Genomic DNA, 19,200 nt, shown 5'->3' with positions numbered 1-19,200 from the left:
AGGATCATTGGCCCAATTGGGAGAGAATAGGAAGGAAAGATTAGTTAGAAAATGCTTCATACGTCAGAACAAAACTGTAGCCATGGTGATATGTCTGATTTTACCACCATTAGAGCTATGTCTTTGGTATTGTATTTAAATGGATTATTTTTTTCTGAGGATCATGAATTTACCCCAGTGTAGTCACACCATGTGTGTATTGATGTTTGTTTTTAAGTTTGCTAAAAATACATTGTATATTTTTTGTTGTTCAGTTGCTAAGCTGTGTCCGACTCTGTAACTCCATGGACTGCAGCGTGTTAGGTTTCGGTATCCTTCACTGTCTCTTGGCATTGCTCAAACTCCTGTCCATTGAGTTGATGACTCCATCCAACCATCTCATCCTCTGTCGCCCCCTTCTACTTCTGCCCTCAGTCTTTTCTGATGAGTTGGCTCTTTGGATCAGGTGACCAAAGTATTGGAGCTTTAGCATCAGTCATTCCATTGATTATTCAGGGTTGATTTCCTTTAGGATTGACTGGGTTGATCTCCTTGCTGTCCAAGGGGCTCTCAAGAGTCTTCTGTGGCACCGCACCTCAAAAGCATCAGTTCTTAGGTTCTCATTCTTCTTTATGGTCCGACTCTCACATCTGTACATGACTACTGGAAAAACCATAGCTTTGACTGTTCAGACCTTTGTCAACAAAGTGATGTCTCTGCTTTTTAATATGCTGTCTAGGTTTGTCGTAGCTTTTCTTCCAAGGAGCAAACATCTTTTAATTTTATGGCTGCAGTCACCATCCACAGTGATTTTGGAGCCCAAGAAAACTGTACATTGCTTATGTCCTTTGTACAAATACATGTTGATAAAAAAGATTCACCAATTCTTTTTAGAATTTTTAACAAAGCAGGTAACCAGCTAAATGCTAAAGTAGTACCTTAAAAAAAAAAAAAAAGCTTAATTTTCCTTAAGAAGCTAATTTACTGTTTCTGAGTGTTCCCTCTGTCCTTGTAAATCATTTTAATTTTGTATAACATTTGGGTGAATTGCTAAATTTCTTAACTTGATTTCTCAGTGCTTCTGAGAGAAGTAGATACTTTGAATTTAATTAGAAAGTTCGCAGTTTTTGTTGTAAAGGAAAACTTATTTGGTAAGATGAACTGAAAGCAATTTAAATAAGATAAAATTAGGAAAGTGATCATAAAGGATACGTTTTTGAATCTAAAAATATTGACTCAAATCATTGACCAGGTGATTTTTCAAAGACTTCTGAAAGCCATGTGCCAGCTAATTTCTCTGAAATTAGACTATGCCAGTTTGTCTGATGTGTCTACACTGCTCTCTCTGAATAACTAACTATATTATGTGTTAGATGTAATTGGTGTTTAAAATTAGTCTGCTTGCTCGTCTTGAAGCAAGTGCTTTGTAATTTAGGTCAGCAAAGAAAATGCCAGTGTACTAGATTAGCATGGTTTTAGCTGTTTTTGTTCAGCAGCTGCAGAATACGAAAACTTTGTCCTTCCCTCCTGGACTGACCGAGCGATATCCTAAATTATTACATACCATTTACATGTTACAAAAGTGAAGAGCAAAAAATCAGTTTTTCTACAAGATTACTTTGCTGCGTGTCTATATGTTTGTCTGGTTTGTGTTTGATCCATGGCATGAAAGATCAGAGGCATTCCTGACTTTGGATATTGCCCCTGGAAGTAGGCATGGAAAGCCTGGAAGCGTCTTAATTGAGGCTGGAAGAGTTCACTTTTGAAAGGGTGACTGACAGGTTCTTACTATAGTGAGAATCTTTAAGAATTAGGAATCAAGGAAGAAGCAAATAAATTTTTTGAAATCATTTGTATAAGTTCATCTACACTCAGGACATTTACCCATATATAGACTTTTTTTTTTTTTTTCTAATCACTCCTTCATGAAATTTTAATACATGATTTAGACTCTGTTCCATTCATATTCTCTGGCCCTTGGAGTAAAGTAGCTAAGATTTTTCACTTCCTACAAGAAACAGTCCTTGTTTCTTGTAAAGATACATGACTTCTTTAGGTTTTTTTCTAGCAGACTTAGAAATGGATAGTTTTATATTAACGAAATCAGATTTTGTTTTCTCAGAACTCCAATTTTCCAAGAAAAATTCAACTTCCCCATATTCCTTATAATGCTTCAGATTTTTCCATTTTTGATAGCTTGATTTAACATAGATTTATTTACAACTAAAACTATCTTAAGAGATGATTATTTGGGATCTAGATAGTCTGTTTTCAGGCTTCAGGATGACTTAGGTTATTTTATATTGGAAATTTGCTCAGTAGAATCCAGATCACAAGGCATTTTATTGCAGAATATATATATTTGCATCATTTGGCAATATCTAGATGTTTATAGATTTTTGGCCAAAATTGTCATAATTTGTTGCAATCTTAATGTTTTTCTACTTGAAAAAAACAGAGTATCTTGCTTAAGAGGAAAGTCAAGATGTATTTATACTGACATTAAAAAAAATCTTTCAATAGTTAAGACAAAAGACAACAGCCAAATAGTTTAAGTATTTCATTTCTAATGGATAAAACTAGATGATATTTTATTGACTATAAAATTGTAAAGAAAGGATCAAGTGAATTTCTTTATTTTTAAGTCTCTGCCTATGATACTTCAGTTTAGGAACACAGATTTTCATTTATTTGTGCAATTCTCATGCATATTTTTCCACTACCAATCAAATAATTTATATTTTAATAGCTTTATTGAGGTATACATTGCATACAATTAAATTCATTAATTTTGGCTGAGATTTTAAAGTGCCCCTATAGAGTTATATGCAGAATACATCATGAGAAATGCTGGGCTGGAAGAAGCACAAGCTGGAATCAAGATTGCCGGGAGAAATATCAATAACCTCAGATATGCAGATGACACCACCCTTATGGCAGAAAGTGAAGAGGAACTCAAAAGCCTCTTGATGAAAGTGAAAGAGGAGAGTGAAAAAGTTGGCTTAAAGCTCAACATTCAGAAAACGAAGATCATGGCATCTGGTCCCATCACTTCATGGGAAATAGATGGAGAAACTGGAAACAGTGTCAGACTTTATTTTTCTGGGCTCCAAAATCACTGCAGATGGTGATTGCAGCCATGAAATTAAAAGACGCTTACTCCTTGGAAGGAAAGTTATGACCAACCTAGATAGTATATTGAAAAGCAGAGACATTACTTTGCCAACAAAGGTTCATCTAGTCAAGGCTATGATTTTTCCAGTAGTCATGTATAGATGTGAGAGTTGGACTGTGAAGAAAGCTGAGCAGCAAAGAATTGATGCTTTTGAACTGTGGTGTTGGAGAAGACTCTTGAGAGTCCCTTGGACTGCAAGGAGATCCAACCAGTCCATTCTGAAGGAGATCAGCCCTGGGATTTCTTTGGGACGAATGATGCTAAAGCTGAAACTCCAGTACTTTGGCCACCTCATGCAAAGAATTGACTCATTGGAAAAGACTCTGATGCTGGGAGGGACTGGGGGCAGGAAGAGAAGGGGACGACAGGATGAGATGGCTGGATGGCGTCACTGACTTGATGGACATGAGTCTGAGTGAACTCTGGGAGTTGGTGATGGACAGGGAGGCCTGGCATGCTGCGATTCATGGGGTCGCAGAGTCGGACACGACTGAGCGACTGAACTGAACTGATAGAGTTACACAGTCATCATTCTGATCCAGTTTTAGGCTATTTTGTATCACATCAGAATGACCCTTTAGGCTGTTTGCAGTCAATTCTTGTTCCTGCATTTATACCCCAGGCAGCCACTAAGCTGCTTTCTGTCTCTGTAAATTTCCCTTTTCTAAACTTCTCTAAGTAATGGAATCTGCTTGCTTTGGGTTTAGATTGCTGTTCTGTTTCTAGTTTTTTAAGAGGAAAACTTTGGTGCAATATGGCTACATTTCTTTCCATATCCTTGTGTTACTACTGTCATATTTTTACATCTCTTATAAATCCAACAATAGAGATGTGCGTTACTTATTTTATACTGTTAGCTTTACTGTTAGTTGAAGAAAAAATATATTTACACAGTTTTTATATATTATCCTATATATTTATCTTTTCTGGCACTATATTTCTTCTTGTGGATTTAAGTTACCATCTGGTGTAATTTCCTTTCAGCCAAAAGACTTTCTTTAGAATTTCTTCTAGGGCAGGTCTGCTAACAGTGAGTTATCTCAGCCCTTGCTTATCTGTGAATATTTTTTCTACATCTTCATGTCTGAAGGGAAATCCTACTGGATATAAGATTTTCAGTTGACTTTTTTATCCCCAACATTCTAAATACGTCATCCTTCTCCTGAGCTCTCTGTGATAAGTCATTTCTTTTTTCTTGTGTCTTTCAAGATTTTATCTTTATGTTGGCATTTCAGCCATTTGTCCATGATGTTCCTAGCTGTAGCTCTTTTTGTTTGTTGGAAACGTTTAGGCTTTTTGTGGATTAAGTTTGTCATCAAGTTTGGGAATTTATTGGCCATTATTTCTTCAAAAATAGTCTGTTTCTTTTTCTCTCTCATCTCCTTCTGGGACCCTGATTTGCACATCTGTTAGTGTTCTTGTTGGTAGGCTTTAGGTCTCTGTTCATTCCCCATTCTTTTCTTTCTGTTTTTAATATTGTACCATTTCTATTGATCCTCTGTTAAAGTTTTTTCTTTTGTATGCCACCTCAGACATGCTTTTGAATCCTTTGTGACTTTTTGTTGCAGTTACTCTGTTTTTTTTACTCTACAACTTTTCATTTTCTTTACAATTTTTCTTATATTCTCTAGTTAAAAATCTCATTGTCATCATACTTTAATTCTTTTAATTTGGCTTCTTTAGTTCCTTGAATATATTTGTAAGAGCTACTTTGCAGTCTCTTCTTCTAAATTCTACCTCTAGACTCACTCAGTTTCTGTTTTCTGCCCTGTTCCTGACTGCTGCTGCTGCTTAGTCACTCAGTCATGTCCAACTGCGAACCCAGGGGCTGTAACCTGCCAGGCTCCTCTGTCCATGGGGATTCTCCAGGCAGGAATACTGCAGTAGGTTGCCATGCCCTCTTCCAGGGGTTCTTCCCAACTCAGGGATCAAACCCAGGTCTCCCACATTGCAGGCAGATTCTTCACCATGTGAGAAACCAGGGAAGCCCAAGAATACTGGAGTGGGTAGCCTATCCCTTTTCCAGGGGAACTTCCCTTCCCAGGAATTGTTCCGGGGGCTCCAGCATTACAGGCAGATTCTTCATCAGCTGAGCCACCAGGGAAGCCCTTTTCCTGGCTACAGATCACAATTTCCTGTTCTCTGCATGTCTCAAGTCTCTTGCTGAAAACTGGACATTTTAGATAATACAGAGACCTCAGATTCTGCCCCCACATCCCGGTTTTATTGCTTTTCTCTTGGTTTGCTCACTTTGTGTCTCTGTGCCACATTTTGTCTCACACAATTTCAGACCTTTTAATTGTTGTTATATTTGTTATGATCTGTGATCAGTGATCTCTGATGTTGCAAAAAAGATTTATAACTTGCTGAAGGTTCAGATGGTGGTTAGCATTTTTTAGCAATTAAGTATTTTTAATTGGACATGTACATTGTTTTGCTAGGCACAGTGTTGTTGCATGCTTCATACTCTACAATGTAGTATAAATGTAACTTTCATACACACCAGGAAACCAAAAAGTGTGTGTGACTTGCTCTGTTGGATTATTTGCCTTATTGTAATGACCTAGAAGCAGACCTGTAGTATCTCTGTGATGTGTCTGTATAAATAAAGTATACTATACATATACAGTTTCAAGATTTTTACAGTTTTAAGACATAGAATACTTCTCAGTCTGAAAATAATGCTTTCTTTAAGCTAGATTTGCTCATCATACAAAAAACAACCAAAGAGCCAAAGGCCACAGAAAGCCTTTTACAACGAGCAGGGATGGTCTTGTGATGGGAGACACGGACCTTGCTAGTGTTGGTTGCTGCCTCCTGAGGACCCGGAGGAGGCTGGGCTGGGCTTGTTTGGCTTGTTGTGGGGCTCCCTTTTGGTGCTTCTTATAGTGACATAAGAGAACAGATGTAGACACATCAGGTCATTTAAAACATGTCAGCTAGAGAAAGGTGATGGACACAACCTGTGACTTGCTACCCTATGTTCAGGACAAGATTTCACTGATCCAGGGCATACCTCAGAACCCAGAAAGAGAAAAAGAAAGAACAAGACAATATAAAGCAATTGTAACAAAATAGGAGATAAGCAGCCCAGGGTTCTGAAGGTAGTAAAAACCAGAGAGCTTCAGCGTGTGTCAGTTTGTATTTTAAATGCAGTAAATCCTTGACCTCATTTGAAACAGGGGTGTTTTCTAAGAACCAGAATTGTTACCCAGATGCTTGCTTTCTTGTCTTTGGTCCCTGGACTTCATAGACAGCCTCTTGGCCTGTGTTTCTGCTTGGAAGACGCTTTGGAGTGAGTAAAGGAGCACCTGTAATTCTGGGTTGATCGTCCTCATAATCACAGAGGACGTTAGTGTTTGTGTTGAGGGCTCAAAAAGTCAAAAATCTATCTCTTTTCTCTAGGGATTTGCAATCACTTATGCAAAGGTAGTGGGGAGTCACACTCCGAGAATCATCGATGAAGAAGCATTAAATCACATAAGAATTAAGGCTTAGACATTTCCTGCAAAATACTGTCATCAGTGTCTATTTGAAGAAAAGAGCATGTACAGCTTGAATGGTGGTGGTTCGTGGAGGGAATGCTGGCTTTTCTTAACTTAAATGGAAATACTTATGGGAAAGACAGGGCTTACCAGCTGGTTCAGTGGTCAAGAATCCACCTGCCAGTGCAGGAGATGGAAGAGATGTGGGTTTGATCTCCTGGATCTCCCGGAGATTCTCCCCTTGGGAAGATTCCCTGGAGATGGCAACCCACTCCAGTATTCTTCTCTGGAAAATTCCATGGAAAGAAGAGCCCAGTGGGCTACAGTCCATGGGGTCACAAAGAGTCTAACACAATGGAGCAAACATGCAAGCAAGCAAGATGGGAAAGACAAGATGACAGGTGTGGGTAAGTGGATGAGAGATTTCTTGGCTGCTAGGACCATGTCAGGCATCCAGGGCTACTTTATAAAACAGCAATCAGAGGACATTCATCTTTGTTGAAGGAAAGCCATGCCATGGCCTGTGTGTTTCTGTGTCCTTAGAGCAGGTGGATCTGTGACTTTTGCTCAGCAGGTGCTGAGTAAATGTCATTAGCGTGATCAATAGAACTTTAAAAAGACAGAGATGTCTTTCCAAGCCACGGTGAGAGAAAGCAGTGCTGTGAGACTGCTGGCTTTGCACAAAAATGAGGAGCTGGGGAAAGACAGAACTTTGGGAGCTTTTTTCTCCAAAGGCTGTAATTCTTGTCACGTAGAATAAAATGGACCTGTCATGTGACAGATACGTTACCAAATGCATGTGTGTGCCCAGTACACAGTAAGGTCACACACTGAAACACCAAGGTTGGGGGCAAAGAAAGGTTTGTTGCAAGGCCATACAAGGAGATGGGTGGCTCACACCCCAAACCCCAAACTCCTTGAAGGATTTCAGCAAAGCATTTTTAAAGGCTAAGAGAGGGAGAAGGTGGTGTTGGTTGTTGCAAACTTCTTGGTGCTGGAATCCTGTGTTCTTGCCACTGCTCTCCTAGGTTAGGTCATGATGTGCCTGTAAACCTCCAGCCAGGCACATGTTGTTCTCTATTCTGCAACTTTTTGTCTCTTCAAGAATGGAAAAGTGTTATACCTTAAAAGGTGAGAGTCTTGAGAATGGGCTATCTTGAATATTTCAAGCTATTAGGCCACATTTTTTTTTTTGATTGGAGGATAATTGCTTTACAATTTTGTGCCAGTTTCTGCCAAATATCAATGTGAATCAACCATATATATGTGTGTATCCCCTCGCTCTTGTACATCCCTCCCACCCCATCCCACCCCTCTAGGTTGTCACAGAGCACTAGATTTGAGCTCCCTATTACTTAAAGAGTAATAGAATACAAAGGTTAAAGTAAAAGAAACAGATCCAATGTGGAGTCAGGTTTGTCCCTATTATAGATAGAATCTTGATGCCCGATACAGTTCCTTTCTTTGAGGTTGCATGAAAGAACAAAGTTGGGGAAGAAAGAAATTTGGCAAGAGATAGGGAGGTGTGTGGAGAAGGCAATGGCATCCCACTCCAGTACTGTTGCCTGGAAAATCCCATGGATGGAGGGGCCTGGTAGGCTGCAGTCCATCGGGTCACTAAGAGTCAGACACGACTGAAGCAACTTAGCAGCAGCAGCAGCAGCAGGAAGGTGTGTCCTTGTTTTGATGAAGTTGACAGATGCCTCTGAATGATTAAGTCCGCGTTTTTCCAGAAACTTTTCCAGAAACACTACTGTATTTTTCTTCAATGAGGATCTTACTCTATGACTCATTTCAGTAACTCATAGTTTTATTCCACATTTGTAAATTAAGTTTGGTCAGGCAGCCTGTGTGATTCCTATGGTAGAACTACATGTCACCTATAACAGAAGGAAAAAAACACATCTAAATGTTTCAAATATGCAAAAACAAACCTCCAGCTAAAGAGGGATCATTAGTCTTACATTGTAGCATGATTCAAATAATGTGTGAAACAAAGTAAATTTAAGTATGATGGAAATTCAGGATTCTATCATATTTGTGCATCAAATCTAAGTTATTCATCATGAAATGCTAATATTTTGATAAATGACTAGTTATAATACTTAGACTTTATTCATAAGGAGAATAAACTGAAGCAGAAATGTATGGTTTTAGATAGTTTTTTAAAATTTTCATATGCTATAGATACAAAAATATTTTCTTTTACTGTGTGTGTGTTTCTTTTAAAGTTAGAAATGAAAATCTGTTTGCCTTAGGGAAGGAACTAAGAACTTAGCACGTGTATTAAAATTGTTTATTTCAGCACGACCAAGAACTTAAAAATGTGACCCTGGAATAAATAAGTATGGCTATTTTTATAAGTTCTTACAAACCAGAAAACTCCTCCCCCAAATATGTCAGGCTTAATTTTCTGCTCTGTGGAGCACAGCTAGTAGAATAGCAAAAGCCAGTGACATTTTCCGCAGTGTGAGCTGCCAACCACTAGAAGCCCGTGGCAGTGTTTAAATCTACAGCAAACAAGCTAACAATTGGTGGAGAGAGGATTATGTAATTCTTCTTTAATATTCCTTTCTGTGGCGTTTGCATCACTATCAGAATCATAAAGGCAGAACTGGGGACTGTGTGCTAAGGTTTAGCCACAAGCCCATATCATGTTTATGCTGCTCTGCAGGTTTCTGGGGTTAACCTCTTCATCTTTTACTAGAGTCCTAATGAAATGGACTGTATTGAGATGTGCAGCCTTATGGTGTGTTAGGGCTATGATTTCAGTGGTCATTATTTTTGCAGAGTGGCCTATATTCATTCCAGAGTCTCCTGGGGAGCATTAATTAGTAAGGTAATAACACGTTGCTACCTGGGTTCTGATAAATGCTTCAGTAATTAGATCCAGCCTGCAAATTGAAACATTGGTAATGGCTTAGGAAGAATTGAATTCAGAGAAACTGAGAAACTCTATTGTGTGAAAAGAGTAGAAAAGCAAAAATGTTAGTTGCTCAGTGGTGTCCGACTCTTTGAGACCCCCATGGATTGTAGCCCGTCAGGCTCCCCTGTCTCTGGAATTTTCCAGGCAAGGATACTGGAGTGGGTTGCCATTTCCTTCTCCATATGAAAAGAATAGATCAAAAGTCAAAAGAGGACTATTGAAATATAATGGACCAAAATATTTATATATTATGAAACTCTATCAAAGTTCTAGGGGAAATAAGAAAATGGTCCTATGTTTAAGATGGATTTAGAAAAGGCAGAGGAACCAAAAAGAAAATTGTCAACATCCACTGGGTTGTAGAAAAAGCAAGATAATTCCAGAAAAACATCTACTTCTTCTTCATTGACTATGCTAAAGCCTTTGACTGTGTGGATCGCAACAAACTGGAAAATTCTTAAAGATATGGGAATACCAGACCACCTAACCTGCCTCCTGAGAAATCTGTATGCAAGACAAGAAACAACAGAACCAGAAATGGAACAACAGACTGTTTCCAAATCGGGAAAGGAGTACATCAAGGCTGTAGATTGTCACCCTATTTATTTAACTTATATGCAGAGTACATCACGCGAGATCTGGAATCAAGATTGCCAGGAGAAATATCAATAACCTCAGATGTAAATGACACCATCCTCACGGCAGAAAGCAAAGAGGAACTAAGAGCCTCTTGATGAAAGTGAAAGAGGAGAGTGAAAAAGCTGGCTTAAAACTCAACATTCAAAGCACTAATAAGATCATGGCATCTGGTCCCGTCACTTCGTGGCAAATAAATGGGGAAACAATGGAAACAGTGAGAGGCTTTATTTTCTTGGGCTCCAAAATCACTGCAGATGGTGACTGCAGCCATGAAATTAAAAGACGCTTGCTCCTTGGAAGAAAACCTATGACCAACCTGGACAGCATATTAAAAAGCAGATACGTTACTTTGCTGACAGAGGTCCATCTAGTCAAAGCTATGGTTTTTCCAGTACTCATGTATGGATGCGAGAGTTGGACCATAAAGAAGGCTGAGCACTGAAGAGTTGATGCTTTTGAACTGTGGTGTTGGAGAAGACTCTTGAGAGTCTCTTGGACTACAAGGAGATCAAACCAGTCAATCCTAAAGGAAATCAACTGAATATTCATTGGAAGGACTGAAGCTGAAGCTCCAATACTTTGGCTACCTGATGTGAAGAACTGACTCATTAGAAAAGACCCCGATGCTGGGAAAGACTGAAAGCAAGAGGGAAAGGGCACGACAGAGGATGAGATGGTTGGATGGCATCACCAACTTGATGGACATGAATTTGAGCAAGCTCCAGGAGTTGGTGACAGACATAGAAGCCTGGCCTGCTGCAGTCCATGGGTCGCAAAGAGTTGGACCTGACAGTGACTGACCTGAACTGAAATGGTCCTGTGACAGTTCCTTTTTTGTTCCTGGGTCTGGCAATGACATTTTAGTAATTGCCTCACTTACCTGGCAATTGTGTTGAACAGAAGGGTGATAAATAAGTAAAATTTCTAGATAATGGAAACATATCCCAGCTGCCAGATTGAATTTATTGTATTATTTTGCTTTTTATAATTGACTGTGTATGTGTTTCCCAGTTTTTTCTCTTCACAGAAGATATTGCTTGTAACTGAACTTTTTCTTTTTGTGTTTCCTTTATGGAATTTAGAAAAAAAAATACATTGGTACCTGGCCATGCTCAAGACACTGTATTATAGGACCTGTGAGTATAGAGGCTGATGGAGACCTTGAGCATTTTATATGCTCTTGCTAGATGTCAGTACCTCTGTGACTAGTCCCTACTTTTCCTATGTCAAGTGTGGCTTTAGAAATATTGTAGTATTTTGTCTTCTGGGACAGAATGTGAAATCCAAAAGGAAAAGGACTGTTTATTATTCACTTTTTTTAAAGTATAACTTTCAGAGGAAAAAATCATGGAGGACTACAGTTCAAAAAGATTTCAAATAAATGTTAGTTGATTGAGTTGGTGGAAATGGAAAATTCTAGAAATTTCACAATTATTGAGGGAAAATGTGATTACATTTTTTAATGTTAAGGAGAATTTAAATATGTTTTGCATTCGTAGCTTTATATAGCTGGAAGTATTTATTTAGAAAAAATATAATGCATTATTTTATTATGCCTCGTTTTAAGTTTGTCTTTTTCCTAAACAATCAGATTTGGTACACATATTTTTTCTAAGACATCCCAGAGTACTGAACTGTTGAGTATCCAATAACATTTCCCTTAATTTTTTGGAAAAGAAATAAACACTTTGAATGGATGGAATAGTCAGCATTTACTGTAAGAGAAAGGATAATATCTTTTCTCACTCTTAAGAGTAATGAAGAGAGCTAAGCATCCATTTCAGCAAAGGAGCTGGACAATAAAAACCATTCTTTTCCTTTTTTCTGTTATATGATGGAGAAATGGATTCTCAGAAATTAATACCCAATTTTAATTGCATCCCTTGGAAAACTCTGTCTGATAGGTAAAATATTTAAACTATGAAAATGAAGACAAGAGGATTCATTCAAGAAAAAAAAATTTTAATTTTTACTGATTAATTACTTACATACAATATGACACATGCATGTACATGAATGTTAAAATGAACAGCTTAATGAATACAAGGTTGCCGGGGTCCAGCCCCGGCTGATCCAGGGTATTCAAAGGAGAGACGGCCTAGGCGACTATTTATATGCTAATTAGAGATATAAAAAATAATAGAATGAGGATAGCTCAGTAGGAAAATTCAGTGGAGAAAAGAGGCTGAGTAGCTTGGTTTATGCAGGAGACCAATAAAACTTCAAGACAAGAAGTTTGCACCACTTATGTAGGCCGCAGGCGCCCTCTCGAATAGCAGAAGGTGCCTCACCCTAGACACCTTCTCGAGTGGGTCTTAGAAGCCCAGGCATAATTAGTAAGCGTGGTGGGTTCCGCGCTGCAGATGGAGACTTCAGCCAGAATGTGAAAAGAATGACATGGGGAGACCAAGCGCTGGTGAGCAAGGCCCATAGCTTTATTTTCAACAGGGGTTTTTATACCCTAAGTTACACATAGAGGATAATAGGGGATGCAAAGTCAGCAGTTTTTGATCCTTATCAAAAACCAGGGTTTCTTTCCTGCAAATTTATCGTATACAAATGGTTTAGGTGATTTACATCATCTTCTGGCCAGAAGGCCTACTAACATTTTATGACTCTTGACAAGGACTTATCAACAAAGACTTATTTTCTCTAAGAGTAATTATTTTAAGGTTTGGCGCCATCTTCCGAAGATAAAATTGCATTCCTGTAGGGCGGATGTGTAATGGGTTTACAACAAAGGAAAGAATTTATTACCTTAAGCGTCTAAATTTACTAACACCAAGGCCACTACTTATTTTTTCTACATACCAACTATTAATTAATACATATTCAAGGATACAATTCAGGGGATGTGAAAACTTGGCAACAAGCATTGGCTCATCAATGAAATCCTTTACTAGTCTCATTCTGACAGTTTCTAATTCTCTGAGAGGCTCTAAGCTATTTGAATATCTTAAGCTTCCCATGCCTCTGGAGGCTGGGAGACTGTAAACAATCGTATGCATAGCTGTAGGAGTCCGGGTAAACTTGTCAGGCGAGTTAGAGAGCCATCTGAGGGGTTTGGATTTAAACACTCCTAGTTGCCCAGGAACTTTATTAATTGGAGCTGTAAGTTAGCTCTTTGACAGAGCGAGATGGTGGTGGGGGACAGCCCCCAGTAAAGTCAGAGGTGAGAGCACAAAGCAATAAAGTAGGCAGACTCTGGTTTTTTGGGGGATAGATGCTCGAGAATATCCGGGCGGACTCCTGAGGCTCGATCCCGCCTTTGCATATGCTGAGCCTCCTTCCTCATGAGCTCACCGGCTCCTGGCTCCCGGCACAAGGTGTTACTACACCTGTATAACCCCTACTGATAGGAAGACACAGAATATTATCACCAGCTCAAAGAACTCCCTTGCTGCATTTCTGAATACCTTCCAGAAGTAATCAGTATAATGCATTTTTTTTTTTTACTATAAATTAGTGTCATCGGTTTCTTGAGTTTATGTCATTGGAATGATAAACTGTGTTCTTTTGAATTTTTTTAACTATGTAGTATGTCTGGTTGCTCTTTGCAGTAGGCAACAGTTGTTTGTTCTTTATGGCTAAAGAGCAGTCAATTTTATAACTGGTGCAATTTATTAACTGATTCTATTGTTGATAGACATTTGCTTTGAGGCTAAGTTTTGGCTTTTATGAATAAAACAGCTATGATGATTCTTCTGTCCAATTTACACGTGGACCAGTCATATAAGAATTCCACTTCCTTTATATCATTTTCAACACTTGGTTTTGTAATTTTAGCCATTTTTCTAGAAGCTGTCTTGTTTTACCTCTCATGTTAGTCTACAGTCTACTTGGAATTATTTTTTCCATTTTGGATATAGTGTGGGAGAAGTAGTCCTTTTTTTCATTTTCAATCAAGTGCTACTTATTGGAAAATTTGACTCGTTGTTTTCCATACTGAATGGGATGGCATCTTTGTCATAAATGAGACAGCCATATATGTGGTGAGTTCTTGACTTTGTTCTGTTTTTTATTTTTAAAATTTATTTTAATTGGAGGATAATTGCTTTACGGTGTTGCATTGGTTTCTGCCAAATATCAGCATAAATCAGCCATAAGGATACATATATGTTCCCTCCTTCTTGAAACTCCCTCCCACCTTCCACCCCATCGCACTCCTCTAGGTTTTCACAGAGCCCAGATTGAGCTCCCTGTGTTCTACAGCAACTTCCCATTAACTATTATTCATACAATAATGTATGAATAATACCTATTCTCTTAATAATAACATAATAATAACATTATGTTAATGTTATTCTCTTAATTAGTTCCACACTTTCCTGCCCCTGGCTGTGCATAAGTCCATTCTCTATGTCTGAGTCTCGATTGCTGCCCTTCAGATACGTTCATCAGTACCATTTTTCTGGTTTCCGTATATATGCGTTAATATATGATATCTCTGTAACAGGCTCTAGGTTCATCCACCTCGCTAGAACTGACTCAAGTTTGTTCCTTTTAATAGCTGAGTAACATTCCATTGTATATATGTACCACATCTTCTTTATCCATTCATCTGTCAGTAGAATCTAGGTTGCTTCCATGTCCTAGCTATTGTAAATAGTGCTTCAGTGAACATTGGGGTACGTATGTCTTTTTCAGTTATCGTTTTCTCAGGGTATATGTTCTGTAGTGAGATTTCTGGGTCACATGGTAGTTTTATTCCTAGTTTTTCTGAAGAAATCTTCATACTGTTCTCTATCACTTCAGTCCAGTCGCTCAGTCATGTCCGACTCTTTGCAACCCCATGGACTGTAGCACGCCAGGCCTCCCTGTCCATCACCAACTCCCGAAGTTTGCTCAAACTCATGTTCATCGAGTCAGTGATGCCATTCAGCCATCTCATCCTCTGTGGTCCCCTTCTTTTCCTACCTTCAATTTTTCCCAGCCTCAGGGTCTTTTCTAATGAGTCAGTTCTTCTCATCAGGTGGCCAAAGTATTGGAGTTACAGCTTCAGCATCAGTCCTTCCAATGAATATTCAGGACTGATCTCCTTTAGGGTGGACTGGTTGGATCTCCTTGCAGTCCAAGGGACTCTCAAGAGTCTTCTCCAACACCACAGTTCAAAAACATCAATTCTTCGGCATTCAGCATTCTTTACAGTCCCAACTGTCACATCCATACATGACCACTGGAAAAACCATAGCTTTGATTAGATGGACCTTCTCCATAGTGTCTATATCAGTTTATATCTCTACCAACAGTGCAAGAGCGTTTCCTTTTCTCCACGTCCTTTCCAGCTGTTCTGTTTTATAAGTTAGTAATGTAAAGCTATTTCCAACACCCTTTTATTTACTGTAGAGATGTGGTATTGCTCAATTTCATTTTCCTTCTTTGTCTTATGAAGAGTTTAAAAAAACAACTTTTGGCATAGTTGTTTTTTTCCATTATAAAACTTGCTTCTACTCAATTGTTTTCATATTCATTTTTATTCTTTTCTTTCACCTATTTGAATTTAGTTTGCTATTTACTTCCCAAGTACTTTTGAAATGTTTTTAAACTTTCATTTTGAAGTAAGTTGAGTTACAAAACGTTTGCAAAAGTAGGACATAGAGATCTTATAAACTTATCACCCAGCTTCACTACATGTTGACATCTTACGTAACTGTAGTACAATTAAAAAATCATGAAATTAATATTAGCTATAAAAATCAGTACCACTTATAAGCCTTCTTTAAATTTTTCCAGTTGTGCCACAGATGTCTTTTTCCTATTTCAGGATCAAATCTAGGATGACACATTGTATTAGCTGTCATATCTCTTTATTCTCCTTTGACTTGAGGAACTTCTCTAGACTTTGTCTATCTTTACGACCTTGGCATTTCTGAAAAGTGCTGGCCAGTTAATTTGAGGAATGTCTTTCAATTTGTATTTGTCTGATGTTTCTTCATGATGAAATTTAGATTACTCGTTTTTGGCAAGAATACCCCAGAAGTGATGGTGTGACCTCAGTGAATCATATAAGGAGGTAAACGATGTGGATGTGCCTTATTCCTAGTGGTGATAAGTTTGATCACTTAATTGAGGTGGAGTTTATCAGTTTTCTGCACTCTAAATTTACATTTTTTTGCCCTTTGTAGCTCGTAAGTTTCTTGTGGGAAGACAGTTTGAAATACACAAGTATCCTGTTTTCTCATATATCTTTGCCCACTAATTTTAGCTTCCATCACTGACTCATGGCTCTGTAACAGTTATTACGGTGGTGGTTATGAGAGGTTGATTTTTCTATTTGCATCATTCCTTCTGTATTTATTAATTTGAATTTTACTCTAAGAGTGAGCTATCTCACCCTTATTTATTTGTTCAATCACTTATGTGGAGTATGAACTCAAGAATATTTGTTATTGCTTGAGATAAAGTTCATGATGATTATCTGGCCGTCAGGAGCACCTTCAGGCTGGCTCCTGCTTCCTTTTGACCTGCCATCACAATTTGAGCACTGTGCTGACTTTCTGGCCCCACAGGATCCTGAGGACTAATCTTGCCCCATTCCCTTGTCACACTCATCTCTGCCACGATCCTGAGATCAGCCTTCCTCCCAGGATTTTGGGTTCCTCTTATTGAAGAAGAATACCTGGAAACCAAGTTCTGGGTTCTTGGTGTGTTCAACAAATTTTCACAATTGCTTCTAGGATTTCTCTCCCCTGACAGAAATAGGAGATAGTTGTGTATATACAAACACACACATGTGCACATACACATGTCTATATCTGTCTTACATCTATTTGTGTGTATACACACGCACACACATAATCATGAGTTCATATTGATGTATCTGATTCTAATTCATCATCAGAGTTCGTTCTAGCCCATTTCTCTTTCTAGTAGCTCTTGTTTTTAACACCAAGAAACTTTGTTTATTATCCTCAATGTATTTATTAACTCAGTCTGAAAATGTACATAAAGGAGTTTCACAATTGCAATTGTATACCTCTGTGAAAAACCAAATCTTTAACTAGAGTGCAGTATGCGTACAGTTCTTTTTGTCTGCAGCTTTAACGTATGCAATCAGAACACTGTTTCTGAAGTTTACTTAGGTTAGTTCTGTTGTTCCCCATCTTTTTCATTATGGTTATGTTACTTATTTATAATGTAGTGTCTATGGAAGGTCTTAATTTATGAATATTGTCATCTTCTGTTGCCTTAGCAAATTCTTTTATTATTTGAGGTACTGTTTATATTGATTCTTTAGCATTTTCCAGGTATCATATCAACTAGTAGAAATAGTTTTACCACTTATTATTCTTGATTTATTTCATCTGATTGCATTTGCTAATACTAATAATAAAGTGAAAAATAATAGAGCTACCGGACCTCCTCCAGAAAATATAAAATGTAAATATAAAATACTTACAAACTATTAAAACTTTGGTTTATGTTCTATTAAGAAAACAAGATTTGGTATTGTTATATCTAGAAAAAAAGGAAACCATAGAAAAACAGTCTAGAAGAAAATGCACTGTATTATTAGCAATGATTATGGCCGAAATTGAAGTGGAACTAAAAAGCCTCTTGATGAAAGTGAAAGTGGAGAGTGAAAAAGTTGGCTTAAAGCTCAACATTCAGAAAACGAAGATCATGGCATCTGGTTCCATCACTTCATGGGAAATTGATGGGGAAACAGTAGAAACAGTGTCAGACTTTATTTTTCAGGGCTCCAAAATCACTGCAGATGGTGACTGCAGCCATGAAATTAAAAGACGCTTACTCCTTGGAAGGAAAGTTATGACCAACCTAGATAGCATATTCAAAAGCAGAGACATTACTTTGCCAACAAAGGTCCGTCTAGTCAAGGCTATGGTTTTTCCTGTGGTCATGTATGGATGTGAGAGTTGGACTGTGAAGAAGGCTGAGCACCAAAGAATTGATGCTTTTGAACTGTGGTGTTGGAGAAGACTCTTGAGAGTCCCTTGGACTGCAAGGAGATCCAACCAGTCCATTCTGAAGGAGATCAGCCCTGGGATTTGTTTGGAAGGAATGATGCTAAAACTGAAACTCCAGTACTTTGGCCACCTCATGCGAAGAGTTGACTCATTGGAAAAGACTGATGCTGGGAGGGATTGGGGGCAGGAGGAGAAGGGGACGACAGAGGATGAGATGGCTGGATGGCATCACTGACTCGATGGACATGAGTCTGAGTAAACTCCAGGAGTTGGTGATGGACAGAGAGGCCTGGCATGCTGCGATTCATGGGGTCGCAAAGAGTCGGACACTACTGAGCGACTGATCTGATCTGATGATGATGTAGTTAAATATTTTTATAAATATTTGTATTAACTATATTTTATTCTCTGCAGATCTGTAATGAAGATACTAATTTTACAATGAAAACATAATTTTTATCAATTTGACTTTAGTACACAGTCATCTTTGTTCTGTAAATTTGACTGTAAGCAATTTGAAAAAGTTGCCTTTTATCTTTTCATGATGGTAAATTACACCATGAATCAGATCCTTCATGATAGAGAGGGAGAGAAATTTCTTTGGATGTTGTTTTAATATGTTTGTTTCATGTGCTGAAACTTACTAATTTGTTTCTGAATCACTCTGTCTCCTAAAACTTAGTAAATTTGAGATATGTTTATAAAAATAGCATTTTATATTATATAGTTAAACTTGCCATATTGCCTGCTTTTCTGTGGAGAACATCAAACTATGACAGGCAGCCCCCCAATATGAAAGCATTCAGATGCAACAGGAATGTTGAAGAGCATCAGACCTGGTTTAAGTGCCAGTGCTACTACTTTGTTGTCTAACTTCAGCAAATTGCTAATTCCCCAAGTCTCAGTCTCCTTATCTATAAAATAAAAGGAGTAACGTCTATTCTGAGGATGAAGTGAGGTCATTTCTATAAAGCACCAACCCAGTGCTTTATATTATGTGCTCAGTAAGTGGACGATAATCTTCCTAACTTGTAACCAAGAATAGGAAAAAAAAAAAAAAAGAAGGAA

The 19,200-nt window shown here is 38.1% G+C and overlaps 1 protein-coding gene across 6 annotated transcripts in view; it reads left to right on the top strand.

The window, feature by feature from the left end:
- DLGAP1 (DLG associated protein 1) overlaps positions 1-19,200 on the top strand; it is a 782,615-nt gene that overhangs the window by 95,589 nt on the left and 667,826 nt on the right. The gene's annotated exons all lie outside the window — the stretch shown is intronic.

The sequence above is a fragment of the Bos taurus genome, chromosome 24 (assembly GCF_002263795.3).
Source record: "Bos taurus isolate L1 Dominette 01449 registration number 42190680 breed Hereford chromosome 24, ARS-UCD2.0, whole genome shotgun sequence".
In the NCBI taxonomy this organism is placed as follows: domain Eukaryota; kingdom Metazoa; phylum Chordata; class Mammalia; order Artiodactyla; family Bovidae; genus Bos; species Bos taurus.
This window is presented reverse-complemented; position numbering and strand designations above follow the sequence as displayed.